This window comes from Bison bison, unplaced genomic scaffold, assembly GCF_000754665.1.
Source record: "Bison bison bison isolate TAMUID 2011002044 unplaced genomic scaffold, Bison_UMD1.0 scf7180017864136, whole genome shotgun sequence".
NCBI lineage: Eukaryota > Metazoa > Chordata > Mammalia > Artiodactyla > Bovidae > Bison > Bison bison.
The window spans coordinates 9832238-9858997 of NW_011494708.1; the positions used below are offsets into that span (position 1 = coordinate 9832238).

At 36.4% G+C, this 26760-nt stretch overlaps 1 pseudogene; it reads right to left on the reverse strand.

The window, feature by feature from the left end:
* The window catches only part of LOC104988592, a 104398-nt pseudogene that overhangs the window by 52350 nt on the left and 25288 nt on the right, over nt 1-26760 (reverse strand).

Genomic DNA, 26760 nt, shown 5'->3' on the forward strand with positions numbered 1-26760 from the left:
TTGACCCATTGGAAAAGACTCTGATGCTGGGAGGGATTGGGGGCAGGAGGAGAAGGGGACGACAGAGGATAAGATGGCTGGATGGCATCACTGACTCGATGGACGTGAGTCTGAGTGAACTCCGGGCGTTGGTGATGGACAGGGAGGCCTGGCGTGCTGCGATTCATGGGGTCGCAAAGAGTTGGACACGACTGAGCGACTGATCTGATCTGATTCTCCTATTTCTATAATATCAATCATTTCTAATTAGTTGATGATTTTTTTAAGTCTTCTGTATCTTCTAAATTTGCAGAGTACTTGCAAAAAATATTAAAAGAGGAATGTTTGAAATTATTTAATATAATTGCCAATTTTTCCATTTCTTCTTCAAGGTATAAGTTTTTGTTTAATGTGTACCAAATATCTTTTATTGGTTTTCTAAAAGCTAAGAATTGCTATATTCCTCTGATGAATTGACCCTTTTACTTGTTTATAATTTTAAAATGACTTCTTTATGTTTAGTAATGCATTTTGCTCTAAAATCTATCTTACATCATGCTATATAATCACCAAAATTTTCTTTTGATTACTGTTAGTATAACATGTTTTTCTTTTACTTTTAAGATACTTTAATATTTAATTCTTAGTTAATAAATGATTAATTAAGTGAATTAAAAGTTAGTCAATAAAATTATGAAAGGAGCAGTTTTTTGACTCTAGAAGCATCAGGCTATATTATCCTAAAATCTTTAAACCACAGGCTTTAAACCATAAAACTGCAGTTTTCTCGGTCTCTGTCAAAAGTACAATCTTTGTTTATCTTTTTCCTAATTCTTATTGTCAGTGTGATTTCCTTTACTTCCAAGCCTTTCCCTTTGTCTTCTACATAACTTGTTTCAAAGGAAATAATTATCTTGCCTATTAGAGAATTCTTTGTGAAAGTTTGTTGTATCTCTCTGCCTTAGTAAAATTGATTCATTTTGATATTTGGCAAAACTAATACAATTATGTAAAGTTTAAAAATAAAGTAAAATTAGAGAAAAAAAAAATTGATTCTTCCCTGAATCATTCGAGTTTTTTCAAAGTGGGGAAAAACATTCCAAATGCTGTTGTCCTTAGGATCAGGAGTACATATCAGTGTCATTTTTACTCTTTGATATTCTCTTCTCAAATCTCTGTACTTCTTTTTAAAACCTCTGTGTTTTTTTTTTTTTTTTTAATGTATCTTATTGTTCTACTTTTCTACCTTCATTACATTTGATTATTTTAATAACACATATCTGATTATACACTCTTCTTCACTGGGAACTGTAAGATTGAATTTATAGCAGTCTCCTTCACCCCAAGTGGCTTCACTCATATATTCCTTTATATAACAGGAGATTCAACACAATGCTTCCTTGATGACATCTATTCCCAATGTATTATGATCGTTCACCTCTTAAGCTTTACACTTACTATTGTCGCTTGTCATACAACTAGATCCCAATAATCATTGTGTTATTCAATCAGAAAAGACACCTCTACCCAAAGTTCTCTTCATATCAGGAAATAAAGATTCCATCCTCACTTTCTGGAGATAAAATAAATGTTGACATATTCTGTCTTGCACATGCCCATTCCATTCATCAGCAAATTATATTAATCAACTACCCAAATACATATAGAACAAGCCATGCCTGAACATTTCCACTACCATTGATTTGGTAAAAACAACATAATATGTTCTTGAATTATTGATCTGTTTGATTTCCTTACTTCCAAACTTGCTCCACTTCTCCCTCCTCTGCAGTCTGTTTTTGACAAGGCAACTTTTCTGAAAAATAAAATCAGATGGTTTCTTTCTGCTGCTAGAAAAATAAAAATAAAAATTCAAAGCTTTTCTAAGTGCTAGATGTTCATCCATCACTACGTTCTTTCTCTATCATCTCTATGACCTTCTTAGTTGCCTCCTAGTTATTCCTCAAATGCAACAGACAAGCTGTTCATTCAGGTTCTATGTACTTGTTATTTCCTCTACATGGAACATGCTTTTAATTTATATTTGTATGACATCCTCCTTCATTTCCTGTGTTTTTCTGTTCAAATAACATTTCATAAGTGAAATATCACCATCAAAAATACAATAAAATTAACCACTACCCTGGCATCATTTATTGACTTTTGCTCTCATTTAGTTTTTCTTTGTAATGCCTATCACCATCAGTCATATATTTATTATTCTACTATCTGTTTATTTTGCTATTACACTTTAATAGAATGCAAATTTTTACTCTCAGATATTTCATACATTGTATGCTGTGCTCAGTTGCTCAATCATGTCCCACTCTTTGTGACTCCATGGACTGTAGCCCTACAGGATCCTCTGTTCATAGGACTTTTTAAGGCAAGAATACTAGGACAGGTTGGTATTTCCTGTTCCATGGGATCCATGTCTTATAGTTTTTGTATTCCTAGAAGGGAAGCTGGAAAATTATAAATGTTCGATGAATATTTGTTAAAGTTACTTTTGTTGTTGTTGGGCTCCTTTGTAGGTTCTACCATTTACTTTGAAAGTGAAAGTGAAGTCACTCAGTCATGTCTGACTCTTTGCGACCCCATGGACTGTAGCCTACCAGGCTCCTCTGTCCATGGGATTTTCTAGGCAAGAGTACTGGAGTGGTTTGCCATTGCCTTCTCCAGGAGATCTTCCCCACCCAGGGATTGAACCTGGGTCTCCAATATTGCAGGCAGACACTTTACTGTCTGAGCCACCTGGGAAGTCGCCACTTACTTTAGAAGTCTATATATGTGAGCATTAGAAACAAAATCATGTCACACATTTAAGTGAGTAAAAGTTTGTATTAAGTGGAAAATTTTGAAAGCTAGATGAATGGCCTAATACTAATATGTGGAGGAAAAATAAGCATAATTTCTACAGTTTAGTAAACAAATTCTTCTATAGAATTTTTTTTAGAATCCTACACTAATGTACTATAATGACACTTGTACATGACAATTATGCAAACACTTTTGGTAATTCATATCCTTTTTTTGATTTATTACTACATCATTTAATTCCTTAGGAGCATTACAGCATTTCAAGTTTTCATGTTCAATAAACCTTTTGGGATTGCTACCTTTTCTATTCAAGTGGAAACACTTTCCTGTGCTTTCATCTAAAAGGTTTATCCCCCTCCTCTGCTCAGGAATAAATTATACTATGCTAGTTTCAGAGTTTTGTTAAATTTGCAAATATATCACTGATAAAAGCCTTTTCATAGAGAAATATTTTTACACAAAGCACAAAAGTTATGTAACAAGCTATTATGTTCATACATATGTGTCTATATTGCACAGTGACAGCATTCATCTTATTAACTCCATCTAAGGCAAATAATTGCCAGGTGACTTCCTAATACCTTACATGGTTTAGAATCTAGCATGACTAAAAGTTTTTTGTTTACTAGTGTGTAAATTAGTTTATAAAAATACATATTGAATGAAAAATTCAGTTCAGTTCAGTCACTCAGTTGTGTCTGACTCTTTGCGACCCCATGAACTGCAGCATGCCAGGCCTCCCTGTCCATCACCAACTCCCAGAGTCCACAAAAACCCATGTCCATTGAGTCGGTGATGCCATCCAACCATCTCATCCTCTGTCGTCCCCTTCTCCTATTGCCTTCAATCTTTCCCAGCATCAAGGTCTTTTCAAATGAGTCAGCTCTTCGTATCAGGTGGCCAAAATATTGGAGCTCCAGCTTCAACATCAATCCTACCAATGAACACCCAGGGCTGATCTCCTTCAGAATGGACTGGTTGGATCTCCTTGCAGTCCAAGGGACTCTCAAGAGTCTTGTCCAACGCCACAGTTCAAAAGCATCAATTCTTCGGTGCTCAGCTTTCTTTATAGTCCACCTCTTCCCAGGTGGCCCGGATGGTAAAGTGTCTGCCTGCAATGCGGGAGACCTGGGTTCGATCCCTGGATTGGGAAGATCCCCTGGAGAAGGAAATGGCAATCCACTCCAGTACTCTTGCCTGGAAAATTCCATGGATGAAGGAGACTGGCAGGCTATAGTCCATGGGGTCGCAAAGAGTCGGACACTACTGAGCAACTTCACTTTCACTTTTACTTTCACTCACATCCATACATGACCACTGGAAAAACCATAGCCTTGACTAGATGGACCTTTGTTGGCAAAGTGATGTCTCTGCTTTTCAATATGCTGTCTAGGTTGGTCATAACTTTCCAAGGAGTAAGCGTCTTTTAGTTCATGGCTGCAGTCACCATGCAGTGATTTTGGAGCCCCAAAAATAAAGTCTGTCATTCTTTCCACTGTTTCCCCATCTATTTCCCATGACGTGATGGGACCAGATGCCATGATCTTAGTTTTCTGAATGTTGAACTTTAAGCCAACTTTTTCACTCTCCTCTTTCACTTTCATCAAGAGGCTTTTTAGTTCTTCTTCACTTTCTGTCATAAGGGTGGTGTTTTCTGCATATCTGAGGTTATTGATATTTCTCCTGGCAACCTTAATTCCAGCTTGCGCTTCCTCCAGCCCAGCCTTTCTCATGATATACTCTGCATATAAGTTAAATAAGCAGGGTGACAATATACAGCCTTGACATACTCCTTTTCCTATTTGGAACCAGTCTGTTGTTCCATGTCCACTTCTAACTGTTGCTTCCTGACCTGCATACAGGTTTCTCAAAAGGCAAGTCAGGTGGTCTGGTATTCCCATCTCATTCAGAATTTTCCACAGTTTATTGTGATTCACACAGTCAAAGGCTTTGACATAGTCAATAAAGCAGAAATAAATGTTTTTCTGGAACTCTCTTGCTTTTTCAATGATCCAGCGAATGAATAATAGGTTGGTACAAAAGTAATTGTGGTTTCAGATCATGAATATTAAATAATTATAACTAGGTGCACACACATCTTTATTCATCAAAATAGGAACCATTACAATCAACATATTTTTGCCAATGAGAAATGTTTGTTTATTCCTATAGCTTAAAAATCCGTGCTTTGGGATTCAATGAATTGGAAAGCAGTTTTTGCCTCCTGCTGCTTGTGAAAGCATTTTCCCTGCAAAAAGTTGTCCAGATGCTTGAAGAAGTAGTAGTTGGTTGTCAAAAGGTCAGGTGAATAGGACAGATGGAGTGAAACTTTGTAGCGAAATTTGTTCAACTTTTGCATTTCATTGATTTGCTGAGCATACTTCTCAGAGGTAATGGTTTCACTAGGATTCAGAAAGCTGTAGTGGATCAGACTGGCAGCAGAATCAGAGGGCAGTAGATCACCAAACAGTGACCATGATCTTATTTTGGTGCAAGTTTGGCTTTGGGAAACACTTTGGAGCTTCCTCTAGGTCCAACCACTCAGTTTGCCATTGCCAGTTGTCATATAAAATCCACTTCTTGTCACATATCACGACAGAATCCGATACAGAAATGGTTCACTGTTGTTGCATACAAGAGAAGATGATAATTCAAAATGATGTTTTTTTAATTTGCAGTCAGTTCATGAGGTACCCACTTATTGAGCTTTTTCATCTTTCCAGTTTGGTTCAAGTGCTGCATGACCATAGTATGGTCAACAATGTGTTCTTCTGGAACTTTTCCTGTAGTTGTAAGAGGATCAGCTTCAATGATCCTCTCAGTTGGTCATCATCAACTTCCTTTGGTTGGCCATGGTGCTCTATATCTTTAAGACTCTGGTCTCCTTTGCAAAACTTCTTGCACCATCACTGCACTGTACCTTTGTAAGTACTTCCTAGCCCAAATGTGTTGATGTTGTGAGTTGTTTCTGCTGCTTTAGGACTCATTTTGAACTCAAATAAGAAAATAGCTCAAGTTTACCTTTTGTCTAACATAATTTCCCTAGTCTAAAATATATATAAAATAAACAGCAAGTAATAAATTATTAGCAAAAAGCATAAAGTGAGAAATGTACATTAAAATGATGTTTAACATTACCGCATTTAAGAATGTATTCCAATATCAAATGGCAAAGTTCAATAATGTAAAATTGCAATTACTTTTACAAAATCAAATATAATGCTCTAAGAGTTATTTGTCAATCATAAATTTTGTGTTTTATTTTGTCAATTTATATTTTATAAAATTTTATTGAACCCTTCTGTAGTAAGAAATTATAAAATACTGATTCACTGTTTCTCCAAAATTATCATTGCAACATATTAGTAAGATAATCACAGAAGTTGAACTGTTTAAATATTGAACCGAACCTAAAATATTTGATTAGGTATTCTGCTGAGCCTTCATTATTGAAGCAATACTATTATCAATAGGTTAGTACAGTCAAGGAGGGGTAAAATTTCCCTTCTACTCCTTTTGAATTACTATGGTTTGACTAATAATGAAATTGTTAGAACTGGATATGGAACAACAGACTGGTTCCAAATTGGGAAAAGAGTATGTCAAGGCTGTATATTGTCACCTTGGTTATTTAACTTATATGCAGAGTACACACACACACACATAATTTTTTTCTGATTATTTTCCATTATTGGTTATTGAAACATTGTTTATTTAAAGATATTGAATATAGTTCCCAGTGCTAAACAATAAATTCTTGTTGTTTATCTATTTTATACATGGTAGTATGTATGGTAGTAAATAACGCAACATTCAGAAAACTAAAATCTTGGCATCTGGTCCCATCCAGTTTCAGTTCAGTATCTCAGTCGTGTCTGAGTCTTTGAGACCCCATGAACTGCAGCACACCAGGCCTCCCTGTCCATCACCAACTCCCGGAGTCCACCCAAACCCATGTCCATTGAGTCGGTGACGCCATCCAACCATCTTATCCTCTGTCATCCCCTTCTCCTCCTGCCCTCAGTCTTTCCCAGCATCAGGGTCTTTTCAAATGAATCAGCTCTTCCCATCAGATGGCCAAAGTATTGGAGTTTCAGCTTCAACATCAGTCCTTCCAATGAATTTTCAGAACTGATTTCCTTTAGGATGGACTGGTTGGATCTCCTTGCAGTCCAAGGGACTCTCAAGAGTCTTCTCCAACACCACAGTTCAAAAGCATCAATTCTGTGGTGTTCAGCTTTCTTTATAGTCCAACTCTCACATCTGGTCACATACTTCATGGAAAATAGATGGGGAAATGATGGAAACAGTGACAGACTTTATTTCCTTGGGCTCCAAAGTCACTGCAGATGGTGACTGCAGCCATGAAATTAAAAGACACTTCTTGGAAGAAAAGCAATGACAAACCTAGAAAGCATATTAAAAAAAAAGAGATATTACTTTACTGACAAAGGTCTGTATAGTCAAAACTATAGTGTTTCCAGTAGCTACGTATGGGTGTGAGAGTTGGACCATGAAAAAAGCTGAGCACCAAAGAAATGATGTTTTTGAACCATGGTGTTGAAGAAGACCCTTGAGGGTCCCTTGGACTGCAAAGAGAACAAACCAGTCAACCCTAAAGGAAATCAGTCTTGAATATTCACTGTAAGGTCTGATGCTGTAGCTGAAGCTCCAAAGTTTGGCCACCTAATGTGAAGAACTGACTCCTCTGAAAAAAACCCTGATCCTGGGAAAGATTGAAGGCAGGAGGAGAAGGGAACAACAGAGGATGAGATGATTGGATGGTATCTCTGACTCAATGGACATGAGTTTGAGCAAGCTCCAGGAGTTGGTGATGGACTGGGAAGCCTGGTATGCTGCAGAGTTTCTGTATGAGTCTGATTCTGTTCTATAAATAAGCTATTTGTACTATTTTTAGGTTCCATATATAACTGATATCAGGTACTTGTTATGTTATCATATAGTATCACATCATATTATTGTTCTTTGCTTGATTTACTTTACTTAGCATGATAATCTCTAGGTCCTCTCATATTGCTTCAAATGGCATTATTTCATTCTTTTTTTTTATGGTTAGTAATATTCCATTGCAAGGAGATCAAACCAATCAATCCTAATGGAAATCAGTCCTGAATATTCATTGGAAGGACTGATGCTGAACCTGAAATTCCAATACTTTGGCCACCTGATGTGAAGAATTGACTCATTGGAAATGATCCTGATGCTGGGAAAGATTGAAGGCAGGAGGAGAAGGGGATAACAGAGGAGATGGTTGGATGGCATCACTGACTCAATGGACATGAGTTTGAGCAAGCTCTGGGAGTTTGTGATGGACAGGGAAGCCTGGCATGCTGCAGTCCATGGGGTCCCAAAGAGTCGGACATGACTGAGCGGCTGAACTGAACTGAACTGAATATTTTATTGTATATATATCCTATATTTTCTTTATCCATTCATCCGTTGATGGATACCTAGGTTGTTTCCATGTCTTGACTATTGTAAACAGTGTTGTTATGAACATGAGGATGCATGTGTCTTTTTTAAATTAGAGTTTTCATCGTTTCTGTATATATGCCTAGGAATGGGAAGTTTCAGTGTTTTCAGTGTATTTTTCCTAAAATTCTTTTTGCTTTAAATTAAAAAGAATTATATTCACAAATCCTTTTAAATAAGAGAAAATTATTTGATTTTGGAATAAATCAATAAAAAAATCATTATTATTAATTATTATTTTTATTTTGGCTTCACTGCACCGTCTGTGGGATCTTAATTTCCCGACAAAGATTGAACCCAGGCCCTCATGTACATGGAGTCTTAACCACTTGACCACTGGGGAATTTCCCAATATATTTTTAGAAAACAGACATGCATTTTAAATTTTAAAATAACAGTGTCTAATCTGTCCAGCAAACATTAGTTATATTCCTTGCCATCAGCTAGTTCTGGAGTTCTATCAAGTGACCAAGGTCAGGTATGAAACTGCTTAGAGCACAGTGCAAAACAACTGCCCCCTTGACATCCACATTTGCTGCTGACATGCTGTGCCATATAATTTAGATATTCATATATTGTTTCATATGGATTTTCAAGGTGGCTCAGTGGTAAAGAATCTGCTTGTCAATTCAAGAGCTGCAGAAGACACAGGGTCAATCCCAGGGTCAAGAGGGTCACTGGAGGAGGAAATGGCAAACCACTCCAGTATTCTTGCCAGGATAATCTCGTGGACAGAGGAGCCTCACAGGCTATAGTCCATAGGGTCATGAAGAGTTGAACACGACTGAAGTGACTGAGCACACACACACATATTGTCTTATATAAAAGTTTTGTGGATGTTTGAGTGAGTACACTGATCTTTTAAGTATATCTTAAGTAGACAGTATCAGTTTAACATAGAAAATAGTTCTTATGATCAAAAGAAGGGGTGTTTGCCTTAATAATACAATTCAAAGATATGTATTACTTTTAAAACTTGCTCAAGCATGCCAACCAACCATTCATTTAAAAAATATTTCTTGAATGTAATACATGTCTATAAGGTGCCAACAAAAACTTTAATTTTGAAGAACACAGCTAATACACATTTATAACTTTCTTAGCTAGTTTTGTATGTTGCTTAACCTTCAATATTTCCCCTGATATCTTTATTAAATTATTGACATTAATTTATCTTTTAAAAGATATCATAAGTGTACACTACCACCATTATCCTAGATTTTAAGGTATGAGTATAAAGAGGCTATCTGCATTGTTTTACTAATATTTAAACAGTAGATTGATAATAAAAATACAACAATAATGATAAAACTTCCCATTTTTCACCTTATTAAGTAGTGTTTTGCTTTATCATTAATGTTGTACTCACAAAATGCATCATGACTCTAGTATTCCATGACTCACACTTTCCAAGGCACAAAAGAGTCTGATGATATGTGTAATATCCTTCAGTTCAGTCACTCAGATGTGTCCATCTCTTTGTGACCCATGGACTACAGCATGCCAGGCTTCCCTGTCCATCACCAAATCCCAGGGCTTGCTCAAACTCACATCCATTGAGTCAGTGAGGCCATCCAACCATCTCATCCTCTGTCATCCCCTTCTCTTCCTGCTTTCAATCTTTCCCAGCATCAACGACTTTTCCAAGAAGTCAGTTCTTCGAATCAGGTGGCCAAAATATTAGGGTTTCAACTTCAGCATCAGTCCTTCCAATGAATATGCAGGACTGATTTCCTTTGAGATTGACTGATTAGATCTCCCTGAAGTCGAAGGGACTCTCAAGAGTTTTCTCCAGCACTACAGTTCAAAAGCATCCATTCTTCGGCACTCAGCTTTCTTTATAGTCCAACTCTCACATCCATACATGACTACTGGAAAAACCATAGCCTTGACTAGACAGAACCTTTTTGGAAAGTAATGTTTCTATTTTTTAATATGCTGTCTAGGTTGGTCATAGCTTTTCTTCCAAGGAGCAAGCATCTTTTAACTTCAAGGCTGCAGTCACGATCTGCAGTGATTTTTTATACAAAAGTCTGTCACTGTTCCATTGTTTCCTCTATTTGCCATGAAGTGATGGAACCGGATTCTTTGATCTTTGTTTTTTGAATGTTGTGTTTTAACCAACTTTTCCACTCTCCTCTTTCACTTTTATCAAGAGACTCTTTAGATCTTCTTCATTTCTGCCATAAGGATGGTGTCATCTGTGTATCTGAGGTTATTGATATTTCCCCCAGCAACCTTGATTCCAGCTTGTGCTTCATCCGCCTGGCATTTTGCATGCTGTACTCTGCATAAAATTTAAATAAGCAGGATGACAATATACAGCCTTGGTGTACTCCTTTCCCAATTTGGGACCAGTCTGCTGTTCCACATCTGGTTCTAACTGTTGTTTCTTGACCATAGTAAAATTAATTTCAAAACCTGAAGTTTTCAGAACTAAAACTTAGACAAAGCAATGTTATATTAATGACAAGACTAAAGTGAATTATTGCATTGTCAACTTGCTTTATGAAAACTTCAATTTTTGACAATAAATACTTCAAAAGTAGTATGTAGGAGGGACTACTGCATCAATGACAGCAGAAAATAAAATTACCTAAATGGTATTATTTTGTGTCACTCTCAATAGGCTATAGTCCTCTTGATTACACAGAACAGATATCCAGTTGAAATATTAAAATGCACACTGGACTTTTTCTGAAAAAAAGACTGAAAATAGCTCTGACTTTGCATTTAAAAGATAGTTAGCCATGGAAAAAGATCTAGTTTTCTTGGCATACTATTTTTTGGTAAATATTGGCCATCATTAATTCTTTTGTACGTTTAGAGATCAAGTTATTTGCTTTCCGATAAACAAGAAATCTGTCTCCTGCTTAAAACCAAATATTCATAAGGAAGCAACACACTGGCTTATTCATTATAGCTATGTTTTAAAGTTTTTGCCCTAAAGTTTAAATACACATTTTAATTTGCCTCAATACTATTTGAAATGATATTATATGATGACTTCTTTCCAGTAGACAATTACAACAAAAATTCCAAATAATTTCCACTTATTCTTTTTGCTATTGTTTTCATCAATATCATAAATGTATAACATATACATACCAAAAGGGTTTATACTAGGATTACAAGGTTGATTCAACATTCAAAAGCCAATCATTAATTTATTACATCAGCAGTTTAAAGAAGAAAACCATATCATCATTTCAATAATACATCAAAGAGTATAATAAAGTACAACATCCACTTATAATAAAAACTCTCATCAAACTAAAAAAGAACAAGAAATAAAGACCTATAATTAACATCTTTCTTAATGGGGAAACACTAAATTATTTCTTCCTAATATAGAGAAAAACTGAAAAACCCACCCTTCTTATACTTTCTATGCAACACAGTACTCCTTATTATATTATAATATCTTCAACTATCCATCTATGAACTTGGATTCCATTGGGTTTTCCTGTTTACATTTGTTCCCCTCTATCATGATTACATTCCAACAAAAATAATTTTTTTCTTTATCTGTAATTGTTCCTGGATCCCCACATTTATTTCCTCTTTGTAAATAAAATATGCATCCTAACAGAAAATTTTGTCTAAAATACAAATTTAGCTTAAATTTTCAGTATACTAATTGATCTAAGTGTATACAAGGGCTTATTCAATTTCTGGAAACATTACCACAGAATTTGTTTTTGAGAGAATATAGTCATTCTTCCAGTTTTTACTTAGATGCCAACTTCTCTTAAAGAGTTGACATTTAAGTAGAAACATTTGTTTTTCTTCAGGAGTTGACACTGCTCTGGTCTCTGTCTTGGGAAGGGAGGACAAAAATAGTGGGAAGAATGTTTCTTAGGGAAACAAAACTTGTGGAAGACATAGAGCTCATGCTTTTGCTTAGTTGCTAAGTTAAATCCAACTGTTTTTAATCCCATGTACTGTAGCCTGCCAGGCTCCTCTGTCCATTGGACTTTCCAGGCAAGAATATGGAAGTGGGTTGCCATTTCCTCCTCCAGGGGATCTCCCCAACTCAGAGATTAAAACCACATTTTCTGCATTGGCAGACAGATATTTTTTATTTATTTATTTATTTATGTTTACCACTGAGCCATCTAAGAAAGAGCAGAAGACATAAAAGGTAGCAAGACTGGCCAGAGAGAGAAGTCGGGTTGCCTTGGTTCACATAATAGATTATGGAGCTCAAATCTTGGATTAGAATTGTAGTGCATGCTCTTGCCTGGAAAATCCCATGGATGGAGGAGCCTGGTGGGCTACAGTCCATGGGGTCGCTAAGAATCAGACACAACTGAGCGACTTCACTTTCACTTTTCACTTTCATGCATTGGAGAAGGAAATGGCAACCCACTCCAGTATTCTTGCCTGGAGAATCCCAGGGACCGGGAAACCTGGTGGGCTGCCGTCTATGGGGTCACACAGAGTCGGACACAACTGAAGTGACTTAGTAGTAGTAGTAGCAGATGGTCCAGAAGGTCTGAGTGGTTCTACCCTTTATACTGTCCCATTTATGTAATATTCTGAAAATTAAAATAATTGGGATAGAAAAATCAGCAATTGCATGTGTATTTTGAGTGGGATTGAGGCAAGAGATTGACTATTAAGGCATGATAAATAACTATTTGTGGAAGTATCCTGTATCTTGATCATGTGATAGTTATAAAACTGTGTGTTTGCCAAATTAATGAAATTACATGTCTATGTAGTATTCGTTTCATGATATTTAATTAATAACATGGCAAAAAAGAAAATAGCAGAGCTAAATTTCATTGACAAGTTTAAAATTAATAAACAAACACCTGGTCTGCCTAACAGATTAAAGAGGGACAACTTTTATATAAGACATTAGTAATCAATAAATATGTATGAAATAGATTTTTAATACAATATGAAAAAATTTAAAAAACATTGCCAAAATGTGCCTGTGTCCATTTCTGTGTATGTGTATGTGTGTATTACATCAGAAAAATACTATAATATATAAAATATAAAAAATCTTATATAAGATAGAGGCAGAAAAATAAAATATAAATAAATCAATAACGATTGATATATTAATAACAAAAGATGTGTACATTGTAAATTACTCTAAGGTAAACTCCAAATCTCTTATAAACTGAAGACTGATGCATGATATGTAAAATTGTAGAAGTGCTGAAAAGATTTGCTTGAGCAAGTTTTCCATGTTTACTTCATCTTGGGAATGAAGGATTAACTTTAAAAAAAAAAGAAAGAAGGTTAAGACGGGAAGTCTACCACTGAAGATTACTCAAGAAAGTATAGTCCAAAAGAAGAAAGAAAAGAAGAAAAAAAAAAGTGATGATAACAAAAAAATAAAGCTGAAAAATTCAAATCGTGTTTTTTATAAAACCTTTACTCTGGTAGCTTCAATGTATAGCATATAACCTACACATTATATGACATTGAAGAGTGTACATTTTAGTAAAAACAAACAAACAAACAAACAAAACAACTACATTTTAGCTCTTAGGTTCACTCACTTAAGTTTCAGGCATCAGTTAATGGTGTCTTCAGAGTGACTGTGTTACTACTCTCTTCCCACATAACTTGCATAAAAAACTTACCTCTTGGGGGGTGGGGGGGGGAAATGTGTGTATATATTTATATGTACCTATTTTGTATATACGTATATGTACCTATATATGTACCTATTTTGTAAACTGCACAATGAATCTGTGCAGTTTATCAAACCAATCTCTAAAGTTGAGTTTATCAAATATCACAGATATAGTTTTTGTTTAATTCTCCTCATATATTCAAAATCTCTATTTATGTGTTCAGTAACTCTATCTATAAAGTCCTGTCTAGAAAATCACAGATAATCATTAAAATAAAAAATATCCTTGTCTACCTGGGAGTGTGTTGATTTTATTCTATTTTTATCTTTTCCTATATTACCTGATTTGTAATATTCCAGACATAAAACTGATATTAAAACGACGTAATACTTTACTTTTGTAATCAGAAAAGAAGATGAAAGACTCTTCCTTTAGAGCTTAGGATAACGTATGAGCTATCTATTGCTACTTAAGAAATCATCCCAGAATTTAGCATCTTAAAAGTATGTATCTTTACCATTTTATACAGAGTTCCTTATGAGACTACAATTAATATGTAGGCCAAAGCAACTGTCTTCTTAAAGTTTACTTGAGTCTAGAGCCTGACTCCAAGAACGCTCATTCAAATGCTTGACATATTAGTGCTGGTTGGTGACAGGAAGCCAAGAACTCCTTCCCATGTGACTTTTCCCATAAGATTGCTGGACCATGCTTATGATATAAGATTTAGTTTCCCCCAGAGCTAGTGAACCAAGAGACAGTAGGGTCAATATAATTATGTCTTTTACAAACTAGCCTTTGAAATCACAGGACATCATTTTAACAGTGTCTTATTTAAAACAAAGGTGAGACTTAATCAGTTTGGTAGTGGGTGGCTCTAAGTGATATCAGGACAAAGAAATCATCAAAGATATTTAGACTGGAGTAGCTCCTCTAGGCCGCCGCCCCTGATCTGCACGTTCAGGTCAGGAGGGGCAGCTGTGAGGAGGTAACCTTCATCTAAGGTAAAGAGCAGCAGCTGCTCTTTGCTGGGGCAGCTGTGAAGAGATACCCCACGTCCAAGGTAAGAGAAACCCAAGTAAGACGGTAGGTGTTGAGAGAGGCATCAGAGGGCAGACACACTGAAACCATAATCACAGGAAACTAGTCAATCTAATCACACTAGGACCACAGCCTTTTCTAACTCAATGAAACTAACCCATGCCCTGTGGGGCCACCCAAGACGGGCGGGTCATGGTGGAGAGGTCTGACAGAATGTGGTCCACTGGAAAAGGGAGTGGCAAACCACTTCAGTATTCTTGCCTTGAGAACCCCATGAACAGTATGAAAAGGCAAAATGATAGGATACTGAAAGAGGAACTCCCCGGTCTGTAGGTGCCCAATATGCTACAGGAGATCAGTGGAGACATAACTCCAGAAAGAATGAAGGGATGGAGCCAAAGCAAAAACAATACCCAATTGTGGATGTGACTGGTGATAGATGCAAGGTCCGATGCTGTAAAGAGCAATATTGTATAGGAACCTGGAATGTCAGGTCCATGAGTCAAGGCAAATTGGAAGTGGTCAAACAGGAGATGGCAAGAGTGAACATCGACATTCTAGAAAGAGTGAACTAAAATGGACTGGAATGGGTGAATTTAACTCAGATGACCATTATATCTATTACTTTGGGCAGGAATCCCTTAGAAGAAATGGAGTAGCCATCGGGTCAACAAAAGAGTCTGAAATGCAGTACTTGGATGCAATCTAAAAACGACAGAATGATCTCTGTTCATTTCCAAGCAAACCATTCAATATCACAGTAATACAAGTCTATGACCCAACCAGTAACGCTAAAGAAGCTGAAGTTTAATGGTTCTATGAATACCTACAAGACCTTTTAGAACTAACACCAAAAAAGATGTCCTTTTCATTATAGGGTACTGGAATGCAAAAGTAGGATGTCAAGAAACACCTAGGGTAACAGGCAAATTTAGCCTTGGAATACGGAATGAAGCAGGACAAAGGCTAATAGAGTTTTGCCAAGAGAACACACTGGTCATAGCAAACACCCACTTCCAACATCACAAGAGAAGACTCTACACATGGACATCACTAGATGGTCAACACCGAAATCAGATTGATTATATTCTTTGCAGCCAAAGATAGAGAAGCTCTATACAGTCAGCAAAAACAAGACCTGGAGATGACTGTGGCTCAGATCATGAACTCCTTATTGTCACAATCAGACTTATTGAAGACAGTAGGGAAATCCACTAGACCATTCAGGTATGACCTAAATCAAATTCCTTATGATTATACAGTGGAAGTGAGAAATAGATTTAGATCTGATAGATAGAGTGCCTGGTGAACTATGGATGGAGGTACATGACATTGTACAGGAGACAGGGATCAAGACCATCCTCATGGAAAAGAAATGCAAAAAAGCACAGTGGCGGTCTGGGGAGGCTTTGCAAATATCTGTGAAAAGAGAGAGGTGAAAAATAAAGGAGAAAGGGAAAGATATGAGCATCTGAATGCAGAGTTGCAAAGAATAGCAAGGAGAGATAAGAAAGCCTTCCTCAGTGATCAGTGCAAAGAAATAGAGGAAAACAACAGAATGGGAAAGACTAGAGGTCTCTTCAAGAAAATTAGAGATACCAAGGGAACATTTCATGAAAAATGGGCTTGATAAAGGACAGAAATGGTATGGACATAACAGAAGCAGAAGATATTAAGAAGAGATGGCAAGAATACACAGGAGAACTGTACAAAAAAGATCTTCATGACCCAGGTAATCACAATGATGTGATCACTGACCTAGAGCCAGACATCCTTGAATGAGAAGTCAAGTTAGAGCCAGACATCCTTGAATGAGAAGTCAAGTGGGCCTTGGAAAGCATCACTACGAACAAAGTTAGTGGAGGTGATGGAATTCCAGTTGAGCTATTTCAAATCCTGAAAGATGATGCTGTGAAAGTGTTGCACTCAATATCCCAGCAAATTTGGAAAGCTCAGCAGTGGCCACAGGACTGGAAAAGGTCAGTTTTCATTCCAATCCCAAAGAAAGGCAATGCCAAAGAATGCTCAAACTACCGCACAATTGCACTGATCTTACAAGCTAGTAATGTAATGTTCAAAATTATCCAAGCCAGGCTTCAGCAGTATGTGAACTGTGAACTTTCAGATATTCAAGCTGGTTTTAGAAAAGGCAGATGAACCAGAGATCAAATTGCCAACATCCATTGGATCACTGAAAAAGCAAGAGAGTTCCGGAAAAACATCTATTTCTGCTTTATTGACTATGCCAAAGCCTTTGACTGTGTGGATCACAATAAACTGTGGAAAATTCTGAAAGAGATGGGAATAGCAGACCACCTGACCTGCCTCTTGAGAAACCTATATGCAGGTGAGGAAGCAACAATTAGAAATGGACAGGGAACAACAGACTGGTTCCAAATAGAAAAAGGAGTACTTCAAGGCTCTATATTGTCACCCTGCTTATTTAACTTATATGCAGAGTACATCATGAGAAACGCTGGGCTGGAAGAAGCACAAGCTGGCATCAAGATTGCTGGGAGAAATATCAAAAACCTCAGATATGCAGATGATACCACCCTTATGGCAGAAAGTGAAGAGGAACTAAAAAGCCTCTTGATGAAAGTGAAAGAGGAGAGTGAAAAAGTTGGCTTAAAGCTCAATACTCAGAAAACAAAGATCATGGCATCTGGTCCCATCACTTCATGGGAAATAGACGGGGAAATAGTGGAAACAGTTTCAGACTTTATTTTTGGGGCTCCAAAATCACTGCAGATGGTGACTGCAGCCATGAAATTAAAACATGCTTACTCCTTGGAAAGAAAGTTATGACCAACCTAGATAGCATATTCAAAAGCAGAGACATTACTTTGCCAACAAAGGTCCATCTAGTCAAGGCTATGTTTTTTCCAGTGGTCATGTATGGATGACAGAGTTGGACTGTGAAGAAAGCTGAGTGCCGAAGAATTGATGTTTGAACTGTGGTGTTGGAGAAGACTCTTGAGAGTCCCTTGGACTGCAAGGAGATCCAACCAATCCATTCTAAAGGAGCTCAGTCCTGGGTATTCTTTGGAAGGACTGATGCTAATGCTGAAACTCCAATACTCTGGCCACCTCATGTGAAGAATTTACTCACTGGAAAAGATTCTGATGCTGGGAGGGATTGGGGGCAGGAGGAGAAGGGGACGACAGAGCATAAGATGGTTGGATGGCATCACCGACTTAATGAACATGGGTTTGGGTAGACCTGAGAGCTGGTGATGGACAGGGAGGCGTGGCGTGCTGCAATTCATGGGGTCGCAGAGTTGGACATGACTGAGCAACTGAACTGAACTGATTCGATTGGATTGGCTCCTCCATGTGGCATTTTCACTGGTTATAAAGCTTTAATCAATACACAGATTTTTCATCTTTTTAAAAAAATCTAACTACATGAAAAATGTACATATTAGAAACATCCATTTCCATAAAGTGAAATAAATAAACAACTTATTTGACTTTCAATTTCTGGAACTTTTGTTTTAGTCTTACCAGTATTTCATGATATAATATTTTGGTTTGTCTCTATGATATAATGTCATTAAATACTTTCCCCATGCTGCTGCTGCTAAGTCACTTCAGTCATGTCTGACTCTGTGCGACCCCATAGATGGTAACCCACCAAGCTCCCCCGTCCCTGGGATTCTCCAGACAAGAACTCCGGAGTGGGTTGCCATTTCCTTCTCCAGTGCATGAAAGTGAAAATGAAAGTGAAGTTGCTCAGTCGTGTCTGACTCTTCGCAACCCCATGGACTGCAGCCCACCAGGCTCCTCCGTCCATGGGATTTTCCAGGCAAGAGTATTGGAGTGGTGTGCCATTGCCTTCTAGACATTTTTATTTGTTAATGTAATGTTCTAAATAGGTCAATGAAAGTGGCTTAGCAAAACATAAGCGGAAATATTTTTTAAAAAGTTACATTCTACTCTGAGTGGGAATGCTTATTCTTAGGATATCTGATAAGTAATGACAAAACTATAAACTTGGGAAATACATCATTGGATCATTGTCCAATTTTTTTTCCTGATGAAAGCTATGAAACAGAATAATATAAGTAAAGTATTAGTATGGAAACTAGTGTGAAAAATTGGGTATTTGAAAACTGCTTGCTGTAATAGAAAATTATTCCAATATGTGAAAATTATAGCCATTTCAAAAGTCCACATTTTAAAAACTATGAAGTCCTCATAAATTTTCATATTTTTTGCATAATTAAAAAATTACCTCAGATTTTTAGTTTAGAAAAGAGAAGACAAGGATAGATTTAAGCATTATTTTTGAAAGATGAATACAATTTTTTTGTTATTTGAAATTAAATAAGACATTTAGCATATCAACAAATACCAACATTTAGCAGATCAACTCTGCCTTAAATGCTCAGATTTCCCACTGAGTTAAAGATATTAATACTGAAGAAATAGCCCTGAAAATAAAGTTAAAGTTTCCTTTGATAGTGGTATCTTAAAATAGAACAGAACTTCATCTGTTAGGAGTAGTTTAGATGTATCCAACTTTGAAGTCAGATGATGGAGTTGCATGACCTATCCAAGATTCTACTGACCCTATGATTTCATGAGAAAAGAAGGGTTCTCAGCTTTTGAGTTCCCATTCTAAAGCTTATTCAAAGCAAAGAAACAGATTTGAATGCAATTCAGGGTGATAAAATATTCTTATGTTTAACTTTATGCACAATACTGTTTAATAATTTCACTAATGAACCTCACCAGGGAATGCAAATTTGCTCATTAAGGCTATGTAAGATAATGATTAAATCTTTTTTTAAAAAATCTGAGGTTCTTATACTTAAAGTTCAGGAATAATATGATTTCATATGTTGATAGTTTTAGGGCTATTATTCCCAAATTCTGACAGACCTCTAGCTTGAAACTATGTAGGATGTGAGTGGGCAAGGAAAAGGGAACAACTAAACTAATCTTTAAGAGACTACTTACCACTGTGTAGGGCATATTCTCTCAATCATATATAATTTTTCATGAAATCTGAATTAAATATAATAGTATTTAAGTATTGGCTGATTTCTATTGCTAAGTACGATAGTTTCTTTTTTTTAATTAATTGCTAATTTAATTAGTGGTTTAATTTTTTTCTTTAAAAACGTTTTGGGTTAACAAAAGTAGATTTAAGTAAAATATTAAATAAAACTTGGAACAGTTCTATGTGACTATTGCACATAAAAAGCTTGAGTTCACAAACACAGTTTTAAGACTTAGCTTTTACAATTCAGAGGTTTTCCTTTGTACTTAGGTATGCTAACCCAAACATGGAACCATAGAAATTTAGGAAAAATTGAATTGATTCCATTTAATTAGCCCTATGGAGAAGGAAATGGCAACCCACTCCTGTACTCTTGCCTGGAAAATCCCATGGACAGAGGAGCCTGGTAAGCTACAGTCCATGGGGTCGCAGAGTGGAACATGACTGAGCCACTTTACTTTCACTTCACTATCACTTAACCCTAAATTCTTTCAATATCAGATCAAAGCCAGGAATGTGTGATAGGTCAGTTATAGAAATGAACTTCATCAGGACCCACTGTCAGCTATCAACATCTTCCCCTCTTCCTTTCGTCACTCTTGGTATTTGCTCGTCAGTGAGTTTGTAATAGTTACATTCTGGCATTGGGATACGGTTTCGGTAAAGTAGATTGGCTGTTAGAGCAAGTTCCATGAGCTGGCTTACATAAAATATGCCACATGGATAGCTCAGTTCTAGTCTTGGTACAAGTTCTTGAAGAGAAGATTTAAATTTATCACTCTTCAAATGCCAAGTTAATTACAGGATCAAAAAGACGTTCTTAAGAGAGTGAGAAACTGGATAAAAGTGATTCTCCTTGTTGTGACCAAGAGTCCAGCTTGCTACTCTAACAGAATTTTGTGCCTCAGATCCATTCATGAGCTTGTAGTCTTGTACTTCCTGAATTTATAAGATTCATGATTTATAGACAAGACACATGGAGGAATCACGTCACAAGTTTCCACTCAAATTACATCTTTGGAATCTGACGCACAGCAATTCTCATTCATTCAAAAACATATTTGGTAAATGCACTGCTGTATTTCTGGTATTTTTCTAGAATTAAATTGAGGAAGAACTTTTCCTTGTGGAAATTTGGAATAATGATTAATACATAACTACATAGAAAACTGCAATAAGGTTATCTGATGCCAAGATCTGGATCAGCATAGTATAATATTGAAAGTTCAAAGAAGGTTACTGTAACTCATGTTTATTTTTTATTCAAAAATACTGGAAAGGACAGAAAAATGCATTGAATAATACAATAAACATTATCCTGAATCCTAAATCAACAAATCCTAGATAAGTGATTTTTTTAAATGTCCTTAGATTGTGTTTTCTGTTTAAATTAAATAAATTAAACCATATGAATAAACCCAAAGTTCCCTTGGAACTGGAAAGCAGTACGCAAAACACTTGCACTAATTCAGCCTTCAGTGACTGTGGTGGAAACTATGACATGTCACCCAGCTCCACCAAGTAAGAAATGTGCATGCTGATGGGACTGACATTGTCAGCTGCTTCAGGGATTACCTCACCCTTGGACAGCCATGTGATTTTATACAAGGTCAGTCTCCTCTCAGGCTCACCCAATGATGGAGGTGAACATAAAAATGGTGTGACATTTTGAACTAACACAGAACAACCTGATGTACCATTTTAGCTTCAGAACCCCTGCAGTCAACCGAGGCAGCCATCAGGCCACCATCATAGACCGGCTTCTCTCTTAGCCCATCATGCTTTCTTTCTCCTCCTTCTAAAGGTATCAACTCCAATTAAAACCTTAAATGACATTCAGATCACTAAACCCCATTTCAGGATCTGAGGATCTTTTGTGACAATAACAAAAAAGAATTTTCCTACAAAAATGTGACTTCTAAACAGAGACCTGAAAGATCATTATATGTTTATCACAAAGAGATATGTGGAATTATGTCTACATGAACAGAACACATTCTTCAAACATTCTTCTAGCTCACAAGAAAATATACATAAAATATGAGTTTGTATTTTCAATGTGATAATGAATTTTATGGTTGCAGGAAGGAGAAAAAATGAAAATATGAGAGAAATTATGAATTAAGAAACAGAGTTATTTCATGAATAAAACAATAATGGGGGGAAATGAAATAAAATCAAGATGATTCCAGGTTTATAAAATGTAGCAATGACGGGGAGTCTCTTTCAGGAAAAGATGAATATAGTTTTTGACATGAAAAGTTTGGGGAAGTAACAATTAACAATATGTATAAATCTTCCAACAACTGAAAATATAACTATAGCTCATAAGTTAAAAAAGTGTTTAATTGGTTCATCCACTTATATTTTGAGACTTTCTGTATTTGTTTCTGAGGATAGAGTGGATAATAAATCTGGTATGGTTACTGTCTTCAGAGTGCTTACAGCATAGGATCAAAGACAGATATAACTCACATAATCATACAAATAAACAGATAACAGCAAACTGTGAAATAATCCCTTTGAACAAAAAATAGGGTATGAGGAAATGAAGTGGAGGGGACTTAATTGGTACTGTGGATATCAGAGAAGGCCTCTGAAGGCCATTTAACATATTTATGTTAAAACTTGAAGGATGAATAGGCTTCAGCTTAGCAAAAAGCAGAATAAGAATTTTCTAATCAGAGGAAGCAGCATCTGTCAAGTGTTTACATTCTGTCTTAAAAGATATGGTAGAACTTGATTAAAACTGGTAGCCTTTCACTTCTCCAAGGGCTTCCCTAGTAGTTCAGTTGGTAAAGAATCCACCTGTAATGCAGGAGACCCTGGTTAGATCTCTGGGTTGGGAAGATCCCTGGAGAAGGGAAAGGCTACCCACTCCATTATTCTGGCCTGGATAATTCCATTAACTTTATAGTTCATGGGGTCACAGAGTCAGACGCAACTGAGTGACTTTACTTTCACTTCCCTTCTCCAGGGGATCTTCCCAACCGAGGGATGGAACCCAGGTCTCCCACATTGCAGGCAGATTTTATTTTATTTTTTTAACCAGGTGAGCCTTAAGGGAAGCCCAAGAATATTGGAGTCTGTAGTGTATCCCTTCTCCAGCAGATCTTCCCGACCAAGGAATCGAATGGGGGTCTCCTGCCATTGCAGGTGGATTCTTTACCAACTGAGTTATGAGGGAAGCCCTGGGTAAAACTGGAATGCTAGCCTAAATGCCATTGGAGAGTCACTGAAAAGTTAAAGGCAAGAAAGTAACAGAGGCATGAAAATTTGAGAGTTTTCTGTGTCCAGGTTATAGTAGAAGCCAGGAAAGCAAATGCTCTGGGGGATAAAGAGTAGGCAAGGGAAAGAAAATAGGACAAAAGACAGAGCTGCGAACTCTTAGGAACAGAGATAGATATCAGAAAGTAGAAAAGGAATTACAAAGCTCAGAGGGTTTTAAAAAGTTACAAACATACAGAACTACAGTGTATACACATTGCCTGTAGACTTAATTCTGTAATAAAAGTAAAATTCTCTGAAAAAAAAAATAAAAAATAAAAAGTTACAAACATACAAAAGAACTGAAGTAGATGCAGTACTGTCAAATTACAAAAGAAAGGCTGACAGATTTTTTAAATGACCAGTAGATTATGAATTCTCATTTTAAAATAAAGTCACACTGACATAATCTTACATTAAGAGAAGTACTGTAAAACTGAATAACAGGGTTTTAGCTTCTTGCAAGATTTCCTGAACATCTCTATGCTGTTGTAAATTATTCGTTATACATATTTTCCTACTTTTTTAAGGGAAAAAAAAGTACTTATTTTCTTTTGGTAATTTCCCAAAGTGGTTGAGTTTTAAATTTGCTTTTAAATTGGGTTTTTAAATAGTTTCTACCCAGCATTTTAGAATTCAGTTTCAGAAAATTTGAGGCAGATTTTATAAGGTAGTTCAAATTTTCACTAACTTATCAGCTTCATTAAAAAACAGAGACATTACTTTGCCAACAAAGGTCCATCTAGTCAAGGCTATGGTTTTTCCAGTAGTCATGTATGGATGTGAGAATTGGACTGTGAAGAAAGCTGAGCACAGAAGAGTTGATGCTTTTGAACAGTAGTGTTGGAGAAGACTCTTGAGAGTCCCTTGGACTGCAAAAAGATCCAACCAGTCCATCCTAAAGAAGATCAGTCCTGAGGGTTCATTGGAAGGACTGATGTTGAAGCTGAAACTCCAATACTTTGGCCACCTGATGCGAAGAACTGACTCATTTGAAAAGATCCTGATGCTGGGAAAGATTGAAGGCATAAGGAGAAGGGGACAACAGAGGATGAGATGGTTGGATGGCATCACTGACTCAATGGACATGAGTTTGGGTAAACTCTGAGAGTTGGTGATGGACAGGGAGACCTGGTGTGCTCTGGTCCATGGGGTCGCAAAGAGTTGGACATGACTGTGTGACTGAAGTGAACTGAAATCAGCTTCATTTAATTACTTTTGTTAAACTAATTGATTTCAATTTAATAATAATTAGAATTGAGCATTTTCTAATATTGTGGAGAAAAGATGTATATATATATACAATTGTAAATAAAACATAAAGAATAACATGTAATATAGTTGCCTTATACACATTATTGTCTGCCCTTTTAAAATGTACTTATTCCTGTTTCTGACTTTCTGAAAAGTGATATTCTAGTTCCTTCTTTCCATTTGTTTGTTCAAAGTGAATTATAAAACTGACTATCCATTACACCATTAACAAATGATCCTAAAAGTATTTATATATCTTTTAAATTGGCTGATTTTCTTGTATTACAGTGTAATACAGGGCAAAGAAAGAAAAGAGAAAGGAGGGAGAGAGTAGGGTGGGAAAGGGGGAGGAAGGAAGGAAGAAGAAGGAAGAGAAACAACCTGGAGGCATTACAATTGCTTTGATCTCAGTTACAAACAACATATCATAAAATCAATAATAGCACTCATGGGCATGTACTAAGCTGAAACAACACCAATTCTTCTTTTTTAGGTCTCCCAGTGCCACTGAGTCTTGCTATCAAACTGCACTTTGTACCTTTTAGTTCACAATACTTAGTCAGTAATTTAAATTCCATGAGGGCCTCCAGGGACTTTTTGAAAACATGGATCTTTTTAAAGGCTATTATTATGTGACATGCAGCCATACTACATCAAATTATTAAATTGTTTGTATTCTTCTATTAGTTTGAATAAGTCATCAATTTGATGATATGCTCAAAGATAAGTGCTAAATAAAAATGACAAATTGTGTGGGTAGCAGGACTCTCTACAAATGAAATTCACTAGGAAATAGAGATATTCCCACTTCCACACCACATACAGTTCCAAAGAATCTGGAGTAACTGTTTCATCAAAACTTTCAACTCTTTTCTTCTTCCCTGTTCTTGACATTTAATTTTCTTTTGCTGAGTTCATTTCTTTTGCTTTTGTTTGTAATTTTTTGGCTTGGTTTTTATTTTGTCTTTCCAGTAATATTTTAACAAAAATCCAGACAGTGTGTCACTTGTCACTACACATAAAATTACTTCAGTAAGTTTCAAATAAAGATGTTTCATGTTTTAATGGTTACAGCAATTTATATTTTTTGTGTTCTATATTTTTTAAGTATCCCATTATTTTAAACATATATAAAATTTTACAACTGATTTTATTCTTATGAGCCCATGCTGCTTATTTTATAATGTACTTTAAAATTATTATTTTATATTTACTTTATTTAAAATGAAAGCTATACCTATTTACATAATCCTCAGTTTCCTCTTCCACTTCCTCAAAAAATTTATATATATCCAAATGGTATAATTTATTAGCTGACTTTCAATATATACCACAAATAATAAGATACTTGTCTAAATGCATCAAAGACTTCTGACTGCAATTGAAATGGAATAACTGGGATTAGCATGACTCCCTTCCATGAAACAAAAATCTGGACAGAATATATTAGACAATGGATTTTAGTCTTTGGATGGCAGGCAACACAGGACAGAAATCCTAAGAAAGGAGAAGTCAAGAAGGTGAGCCCTCAGACAGTTCCAGTTAACAGACTGAACGGCAGGAAGAAAACATTAGGAAAGCTGATTATCCTGCATGAGTTAAAAAGATGGTTTGGGAGTCTGGCAATGCCCCAAAGCTTAAGGATTGCAGGGTAGAATTCCACAGAGGGAGAGCTGCAGTAGGAAACTCCAGAGGTTTACAGGCTTCCCATAGAATCTTTTGCTGAGGAGAAAGAACCACACAAAGAGATCAGTGCATGTAATCCTCCAAACTTAGTGAAAAGTGTTAGTCACTCAGGAGTGTCTGACTCTTTGCAACCCCATGGACTGTAGCTCACCAGGGTCCTCTGTCCATGGAATTCTCCAGGCAAGAATTGCACAGAAGCAAAATAATAGGTGTTCCCCAAAGTATAATTAATAGTCCTAGTTTACTTGGGATGGTCTTGGGTTTAGAACTGAAGTTCCTGTATTCTTGGGAATGCATCCATACCAGGCAAATTGGGACAGCTGATCAACAGTGGGGGAAATCTTATAATTTGAAGTGTGCCGGGTTAGGAAATCAGGTGATTCATGCTTTGGTGGTGAAAACTTAGTCCTAGACTAAAGGCAGTTCTGACCGTACCTAATAAAACTTAATGAAAGTGGAAAAGTGAAAGTGAAAGCAGCTCAGTTGTATCCAAGTCTTTGTGACCCCATGGACTTTAGTGTGGTGTCTGTCATTTCTGTAGTATCTGTAGCATCATTTGTGTCTGATTCTTTGCAACCCCATGGGCTGTAGCCTACCAGGCTCCTCTGTCCA